The sequence below is a fragment of the Erithacus rubecula genome (assembly GCF_903797595.1).
Source record: "Erithacus rubecula genome assembly, chromosome: Z".
Lineage (NCBI taxonomy): Eukaryota > Metazoa > Chordata > Aves > Passeriformes > Muscicapidae > Erithacus > Erithacus rubecula.
In genome coordinates this window covers 7,963,912-7,973,292 of record NC_136661.1, presented here as the reverse complement: position 1 = coordinate 7,973,292, position 9,381 = coordinate 7,963,912, and positions in this window count along the sequence as shown.

Genomic DNA, 9,381 nt, shown 5'->3' with positions numbered 1-9,381 from the left:
TTAAATCTGAAGTGTGGTAAAAGTTTCCCAACAAAAAGGATTGTTCATCAGATTTTATGTCAAGTGTAAGCAGATGTGGAACTACATTATGCTAACTAGTGCATCTTTTGAAAACCCCACTTTCAGCTATTCAAAAACCCTTCAGATGTAACAGGAAGACCAACCAAACCAACACTACACTCTGCACAGACACATTAATATGTGCTGTTTACTGCTGTGAAGTAGTTTCATGTCTAATGATTTACAAACAGCTCTGATAACTGAAAACCTCTCCAGCTGCCATTCTTCATCATAATCTCTAGAGCATCTACACAAAATTCCAGGGAAAATACATAATTATTTTATCATATTGTCCCAGTGAGCTAATTTGTGGTTTGGTGATTTTTTTTTTTTTTTATTTGGAGGAAAAAAGTTCCATTGGAATTAGCTCCAACCTTGTTAGTCTTGCAGACTGCTCCAATCCTGTGTCAAGAAAGAGAAAGAAGTTCTGTATAACTTCTCTCTGAGGTTGTTTCTGAGCCCTGCAGCTCTGGTTCTTCACAATGCTCGAGCTTGCACCTCCTAACAGAGGCCACCTGTGTGCAGGTGTTGAGCTGAGCCATGGAGCAATGTCTGAACACCCAAGCTGTGCACAGCCCTGCCTCACCACCTGGCTGAGCTCCTCTAGGGTTTCTTTGCACTCTTTTTGAGTATGCAAAGAATAAAACTGAACATTTTCCTCTGAAGTCACACGTCACCATGCTGTTATTTGTCAATTTGTATGATGGATGTCCCTGTAGTCAATCAGGTGCAAGGAAACATTTCCCTTTTTAAGCTGCTCATGAATATCAAAATACAGCTCACACACCACTGCTTGGGCTGGATAGTCAGCCTTTTTGGATGTCAGCTGTGCCCCAGGCATGTTCAACACAGACAGCATTGCAGAGGAATGATGACAGTGCACCTGTCAGATCCACTGCTCAAACAGCCAGCATGGCAGGTCCTGCCTGACCAATCTGACCTTCTATGATGGGGGGATGGCATCACTGGACAAGGGAAGGGCTACAGATGTTGTTTATCTGGACTTCTATAAGACCTTCAGCACCTTCAGCTCCTCAAAACATCCTTCTCTCTTAAACTGGAGAGAATTTGGGATCATGTTACTCTCACTTATATTCTGTATTTAGTGTGACATCTCTTGTGCTTAAAGGGATTTTTTTTCTCAACTCATGTTTTTGCAGTGCCTCATAATATTCTCATGAGGCCAAATTATCAGGTGAGAAATGGCATGAGATAGAAAGGTGCAAGCAGTGTATGGAACTACGGGCTGAGAAAGGAGGATTTCAGGCTGGTGGGGAAGACAAAAAGATTGACACTTATCCTTAAGTTTTACTTTTGTGAAGAACATTACAATTTTTTCAGATTTATATTTAAAAGGTGATGACAAGGAAAGTCATATGGAACCTTAAAATAGACATTTACTTCCATAAAAGTGATGGAACTACTTAATTATCTACTTGTTTCACTCAGTGCAGAAGATAAAATACTCCCATGATCAAATTTTTCCGGTGCATGGGCTGAAGGCACAGTGTCCTTCTTGTGCCTTGACCTGGAGCATCAATTTTAATGTGCATCTTGTTAAGAACAAAATCTTAATTCAAATGAGAAGTCTGGGGCCCGGGGGGTGGGTTGGTGTTGCAAAGCCTCATTTTGCACACAGATGAGTAACTAGACTGCAGTGGGTTTGGTAGTTCTCCTTTACCACAGCAAGATGACTCCCATTCATCAGGTAAGTTTGCAAAAAGAGCACGACATTAAATTTGTCACTATTCAAGACAAGTTCAAGATATTTTGAGTTCATCAAAGGAAATAGCTCCCAGAGTGAGATCACAAATTGCATGGTCCAAAGCTGTCTTTGTTATTGCACAGCTAGGAGAGAGATTATTGAAGTAACATTACAAGAAAGTAACAATGCAAACAATTAATTCTTAATCTTCAATTTTCTGTAGGTATGCTTAAGGCAGTAAAGATGGATGCAGATCTTGTCTTCTGCAGGGAACAGAAGCACTGACCAATGTCAGAATTTTAGTTTGTATAGACTGAAATATTACTTAAAAAGCCTAAATTTGAATACATTCATATGCCCTTACCTCCCTTTTTCTCCTGCCTAAGATCTATATGGAAGTCTTCTAGTTTATATGCAGACATTCTATGTCTAAGGATTACAAGAAATTTCAAAGAGCTCTCTTTTTCATCTTAAAAGTTTGTCTATATTTGCTGAGCATCATGAGTCTGAAGAATAAGAGCAGAGTTAAAAGATCAGTTCTGCTTTTCAGAACTCTACACATATTGAGATGCTTTGTACCTGAGAATTCCAAGAAAAGAGCAAAGTTTCCAGCAGCCAAACCTCATGAAGTGCACAGATGTACTTTCTTGTGAGAGCTTGGTCTCTGTCACTCTGCATGTGGATTGTCTTTGCTGGCCTCAGCATTTCCAGTGGAAATGACCCAGGAGTAAATCAGACATTGGGATTAAATGAAGCTGAAAACAAAGCCAATTGATGAACAGGGTACTGAAGCTCTGGTAGTTGCATCATCAAGGGTTAGGGATAAAGGGAAGAGGTATTCCCTTTTTCAGTAACCATGAACAGGACCTGTAGAGTTTCAGGGGAGTGGATTGCATGGAAATGTGATGGAGTCAGTTAGGAAAATGGAAAATGGTGAAAAATGTTGAAACAAACCCAACAAGTACTGGGTACTTTTTGTCTCTAAAATGCATCTGTCTTCATTAAGAACATAACACACTGTAAAGGAGGGTTAGTCTGCAAAGCTTCCAAAGTGAGTTGTCATATAATACACTCTCTTTCTTTTCAGTAATCTCCCTCCAGGAGATGGAAGGCTACTTTAGTTTCCTCATCTCTGCCTCCTCTCACTGGGCTTAACAGGAACTCTCTAGATAACTTTTTCTCTTATTTCCCTATACTCCAGCTACAGCTATTGAAGTTGTCCTTACCAAGAGTCATTAAACTATATTGATGTCTGTTTTGTAATCCGGAGTTAAAATTGGACACTTATGTGCTGCTCAACTGGAAATGCTGCATGTTTTAAAGAAGGATGCAGCATCTTTTAAAAAAAAGTTGGCTTTGAAAAAAGTATTGGGTAAGGGGCAGGAAGAAACTAGGGGAAAATCGGGAAAATGAAGAGCTGGAAAGAGGAGAGAGAATGAGAAGCAGAGAGCAGAACTACAGCCTGAGAAATAAAAATCTCTACTCAGAATACAGGTAGGAACTGTTTCACCTGTGGGGGTATAATCAACAAGTACACAGTTACCAAAAGGTGAAGTTGTGCTCTTTTTCTTGACCCAGCTGCCCAATTCTAGCTGCTCCTTCACTTGGGTGGAGGAGCTGAGCAGCTGCAAGCTGAACTGGACGAGTGAAGAAAAGGAGAAAAATAAAGTTATTTTCTCTGATTCAGACTGTGGCCATTTGAATGTAAGTGCTGGATGGAATGGGAAGGGAGCAAAAGAGTGACTGGGAAGGACAAAAAGCACTGACAGTGAGCTAGGGTATAAGTACATCATCCCTTGGATAGTGCTTTATGCTGACTAAAGGGCTGCACCATCATTCCAGTAGTGAAATTACACGTGCACCTTGTTCAATAGGAGCTGAGAAGTAAATGCACAGGACTCCAATTCTGCTCCTCCTTCAAGGTTAGATTATTGAAGGCGTTGAAGGATACACGACCCAAAAAAATCCAGGAGTTGTGTCTGGATAAAGAATCTGTTCTGGCCATATTAGAAAATACAGACTCTGCTCAGCACCACGTTTTCAAAGGAGAAGTCTCTGAAGCTGTACTTCTAATAGCTCTTGGCATGCATTCTAAGGGTTCAGTGTTTGGAATGTGGTAGTAAAGACAATAGGTAGCAGGAGCGTGGGACATCATACTTATGAGACCTAGCATGGTTCAGGTAGACAGGAACATTGATCAGTGATGGCCATCTGGGACCAGGAAGCTGGGAATGTGGCTCCAAATTACTTTCCTGGGAAAATGAAGCATTAGCCATCAAGCTAACGTGAGATTCCTGCATGTGTGTGGCTAAAGGTTTGTGTCTTTTCTTTCTCCAGAGAATAATCAATCAGAAACAGAACTAAGTTTAATAGCTGTTACAATGAGTTGAAAACTAGATTCACCTTAAACTTTGCAGGTAAAACACTTTCAAAAAGCATTTTATGCCTTCTTGGTTGGAGGCAACAACATGGGGAAGGAAAGCTTTACATTATTTCTCTCAAAGACTACACTATTATTTTAATTAGAGTATGTTGTATGAGTTCACAAAACAGTAATGTGGTTGAGATTAATATGCTGGAATGAACTTCATAGCCCTTACAGGGTCCTCCTTTTATTGAAGTCTGTTTATGCAAGGTGTCTTGGGAATAAATGGCAGGGAAATATGTCACTGAAGATATGCATTCACTGGTACTTATCCATTTCTATTAAGTTAGTTTCATAGATCCATGTTTTCAATTTGATTCTGAAAAACATCAGGATTTTCCCTCTTCTAAGTTCCCTCATTTTCAGGCTTTCTCCTTACTATTTTGAATTGGGGTTTTTTTTGGGTTTTTTTCTGCTTCCGTAATTAATAACTTTAATAGCTCTTTTCTTTCTGTCCTTGGTGTTCCCTTGTTGATGTCTTTGTGGGCAATAACCATATTTCCTCTCAGCTTTCATTTTGCCCAGTACAGCATGCCCAGCACCTTCAGTTGCTTCCTGTACAATGGGCTGTTAATTCACCCTTTGCTAAATTGCACTTCTGTGTCTGCTACAAGTTCAAAGGATATGACCAGGATATGGCAAATTATGCAATGTCTTTGAATATGAATACTAACACTTTTTAATCCCTGTAGAAGAGATCTTTCTTGGGGCTTCCTATGGTCATATCTGTGTCTATTACAGTTGTGTCACTGAACCTTGTCATCAGCAGTACTGCAGATTTCTTGCCTCCCCTCTTGTGAAGCCAGAAATGTTCTCTGTGAAGTGTTATCTTTCTATCTGTTGGTTCCAAGGAGCTTGAGTCATTCTAGTATGACCTACATTCCCTGCTTCTTCTGCTCCTTAGTAGGAATATATTTAATATTGCTTGGATTCATCAGCTCCTCTTAAGTCTTAAATTCAAGGCAGAGTCCTACTTATCTAGAAAATGTTTTTAGTTTACCCATGATCCAAAGGAAAAGTTACATTTTTCCCCCGTTTTCTGTTAGCTTGCTGGTTTTATTTTTTCCTGCGCCTTATCTTCCTTGTGTTTTCAATCATAGAGTCACAGAATCACAGAATTATTTGGGTTGGAAGTTCAAAGGTCACCCAGTCCCACTCCCCTGCAGAGAGCAGGGACATCTTCCATTGTTATTGTCTCCATCCAAACTCACCTTGAAAGTTTCCAGGGATGGAGCATCTACCACCTCTCTGGGTAACCTGTTTCAATGTTTCACCGCTCCCATTGTGAAAAACTTCTCTCTTATATCTAATCTAAATAGACCCTCCTTTAGTTTAAAACCCTTATCCCTTGTCCCATAATCAAATCACCAAAAATCCATCAATCAAAAGCAATTACTTTCTTAGATTCTTTTTGAGTGTCATCATATTATCCACCAGATCATTAATGAATTGTCAAAAACAAAAGTCTGTGTTACACCTAAGGTCTCCCTAACACTGATTCTGCCTGCTGCATCACCACCAGCTGTAGTTCTACTTGGTGCTCCTAGTATGAGCCACATTGTTTAAAACATCCGTAAATTTTTTATCCTGAAGAGTAATGAGAGTTTTTGCTATCTTTTTTCATCTGTGAATATAGAACCCATCAAGGGGTGTCCTGAGTGGGAAGGGTGGAGGAGAGACTCAGCTCACAGACCTTGGGGTAGTGTCGGTCCTGGTGCTCCAACAGGATGCTTGGAGGTGGCAGGCTGAAGCAGGAGAGTGTCCCAGCAGGGGTACAGGGTCCCACAGCTGAGGAAAGGCAGCTCCTGGAGTTGGGATGGCAGGAAGAGGTTTCCCAGCAGCCATGCTCCTCCCAGAGCCAAACAAGAGAGAGAGCAGCTGCCCACACCTCTCCTTTCCCTGCCCCTGATCTCCTGGTGTTCCATCCCTCACCTCCCCTCCCCAGTGAAGTGCCCTTTACTCTTCTGTAAAAGGAAATCTGGTGATCTACAAAGAAGACAGAGTTTGCACATGCATTTTTGAGGGACTGAAGATGTTCTTGTATCATGTATAGTATAGAGAATCCCACAATTCTCCAAATTGTGAGAAGCAATGCCAGTACAGTGTTCTGCAGCAACCTGCAAAAAGTACAGAAATGCTTCCCAGAAGCACAGAACAGCTTTTGCTGTGGGACTGCCAGCCTCTGCATGCACCTGTGGGACATGCATTTCACATCCTGCAGTGGCTGGAGATGTGTCTCCTTGAATCACCAGGGAGATAGCCTGCACTCCATTTTCCTAAAGCAGCAGCCTAAATGTAGGTCTCCTTGCTCCATGCGTTAGTGAGCAGTGTTGTGTAAGTATTCCCTGCCAGTATCAGCAGGCTGGTTTATGTACAGAAAATTAAAGAGCCTTGGGGTTTGCTGATGTTTCTGGGTCCACCTGTCAAAATGCAGACCTTCACCTCAAACATCTGCCTCCTAAGATACTTCTCATTACTCTGGCCTCTTTTGTGGTTGTTGTTTTTTAGTTTGGCTGACCAGTTCTCCATAAGTCATGCCTGTTCATTTGCACAGAAGTGTGAGAGCTTTGCACAATGCAAGCTTCACACATGCCACAGGCTGTAGTTCTTGTCCATGTGCTTTCCCAGTCAATTCATATTTGTGTTAACTGCTGCTTAGGTCAATGTGTTTAACTTTCTCCTTTTAAATTATTTTGTATCTTCTTGTGATATCCACCTTCTTCATTTTCTTTGGCAAATCAGGCATGCTGTAAGTGCTGAAAACCTGCTTCTTTACAAACCTGCCTGCTTGAAGGGTAGACTGTTGAGGTTTACTGGAGTATTGATTAACTTGTCTGGTTCAACTCAGAAATGAGTAGACCTCTGCAAGTAAAATTACATATCAAAGAATGCACTGCAGTTATGGATACAAATACAGAAAACTGTAATTTCTAACACCAGATTCACTCTGAAAATAATTTTGAAAAATATTTTAAGATCTCACTGTCTGAGACCATTTGTCAATTTTTTGAAAAACTCACAGGATATTCCTCTAACCAAGAGCAGAACTTTTGTATCTATTCCACTTGAAATTCTTGGAAGTTACACCTCTGATAATTAAGATCTACTAGTGTACAATATTTGATTGCAGTGTTCAGCCAGCCTACTAGAATGACGTCAAATAAGAAGAGTTTCAGGAGGTTCAATCTAATTGTGTTACAATATTTAACTGTATTTGAAAGCCAATAGGAATTCTTGTTTTAATATTAAACCTTCCAGCACAGCCAAACAGCTAGCCCTAAGCTTTTTGTGCTTTGTTAGAACAAGAGCTACCAGCAGCTCCTTCAAAGTTCACTTTTGATAAAACCCCTACAACCTTCAAGCCAAAACAGAATCCCTGACCTTGCTCCTGCTGCCAAAGGCAAACAGGCATCAGTGCCTACAGACTATGCTTCAGTGTCTCTTATACCTTAAAACTAAAGATTTAAAAAGTGCTCAGGGCAGTTTTCACCTTTCCTGGAGGGGACAGCACTGTTTGTATGAACACTGTCCTATGCTCTCATGCTTATCTGAGCCCTGCTTGGAAGTATCTATACAGGCTATATGTCTTACTTTGATTCCTTATACAAAAACATATTTTTTTCCTAGACCTCAGTTGAAAAGGACAACCTTCTTCTGCAGAAAAGAAGTATGTAGGAGGAATGAAAGTTAAAAAGAAGAGTGACACTTAAATTTTGAATGGAAAATACTGCTTGTTCACTTTTTCCATAAGTAAATTTTCCCCCCAGATGGTTTATACTAAACAGTATAACCAGCTAATTAGCTATGATAGCATTATTATTGAACTGGTAATTTTTTTATGATTGGAATTTTGCCACAATCCTCATATGTGTAATGATGGAAAACAAATCTGTCTGTAAAATGAACATTTCAGCTGGCACATCATCTACAGTACTGATGCATGAACAAAAGGTAACTTATGTACAGAGGATCCTCATTTTTTGGGGTCAAAGTTATCCATATTTGCTAAGCAGTGCTTTAAAATTGTGTCCTGCTCAGGAGTTGTGCAGATACAGCTCTGTTGGAGGCACCACAAACAGTTGGAACTGAGCAGAATACAGATGATGGCCCTGCACCCCTTCTAATCCACACTGCTCAGCCAGGCTGTCACTCTGGTTACCCACAGCTCTGATTCTTAAACCTGGGTAAACAGACACCAAAGCCTTCTGTTTGGTGGGCTTGGTTTTTCTTGTTTAGCCTGGGTTGTTTTTTGGTTTTTTTTTGAAAGCCTTCTATTTCACGGTACTCATGATAATTTTTTAAACTCCTAATTCTACAAAAAGAACTTTCAAGAGATGTTCATATGCAACTCCTAGCTTTCCCAGGCTCCTGGATGTCATGCAAGACATGGTTTTTTAAAGATGTGAACATGAGACCAATACAGCACGCCTGTATTTTCATTGCCAGAGCCTTCCACTATAACTTCTTGCTAAGAGAAAAAGAAGAGCAGTCTACTGTGGTTTTTTTTTTTCTTGACACAGCTAGAATTCTGGTTTTGACATATAGAAATTAAAAGGGAATGCCTCAGATGTACTGATAATCCATCATGTTAATTTTAAAGTTTTACAAAAATATACAATTTTGATGTACATATCAATAAATAGCCTGATAAATCAAAGATAATTCCACATTCATTAGGGAACTGTGTCATTTATGCACAATTTTCTGACTAGCCAGTTCATATCATCACTTCAAACTATTTAAACTGTTAGAACTTTAAACTATTAAATGTCGAACTATTGTTAGTTATCACAATTGTTATCACAATTACTGTATGTCATTCTTTTAGTAAATAACTAAAACAATAACATTTGGAAATAATACCTGGGGAAAAAACAGAATATCTGATTCACCAAAAAAAAAATTTAAATATTTGTTAAAATATCATCTGTTAAATCTCAATTTTTTTCCAGTGACTTTAAAACTTTGTCTCTTAATTCTCCTTAAGTATTTATTGCTTTTTTCTGTTACCTGTATCTGGAGTAAACTATTTTTAACCATTTGGGGAAATTTCTCAATAAAAATCCTGCCACATATTATTTCAATCAAATTAGTTCATTTCTGCTCTTTTCAAGTATTTGTAGAATGAATTATACCCAGTTTCCACTATGAAATTCAGTCATTCATTCTCAAATAGAAGCCACAACTCCTA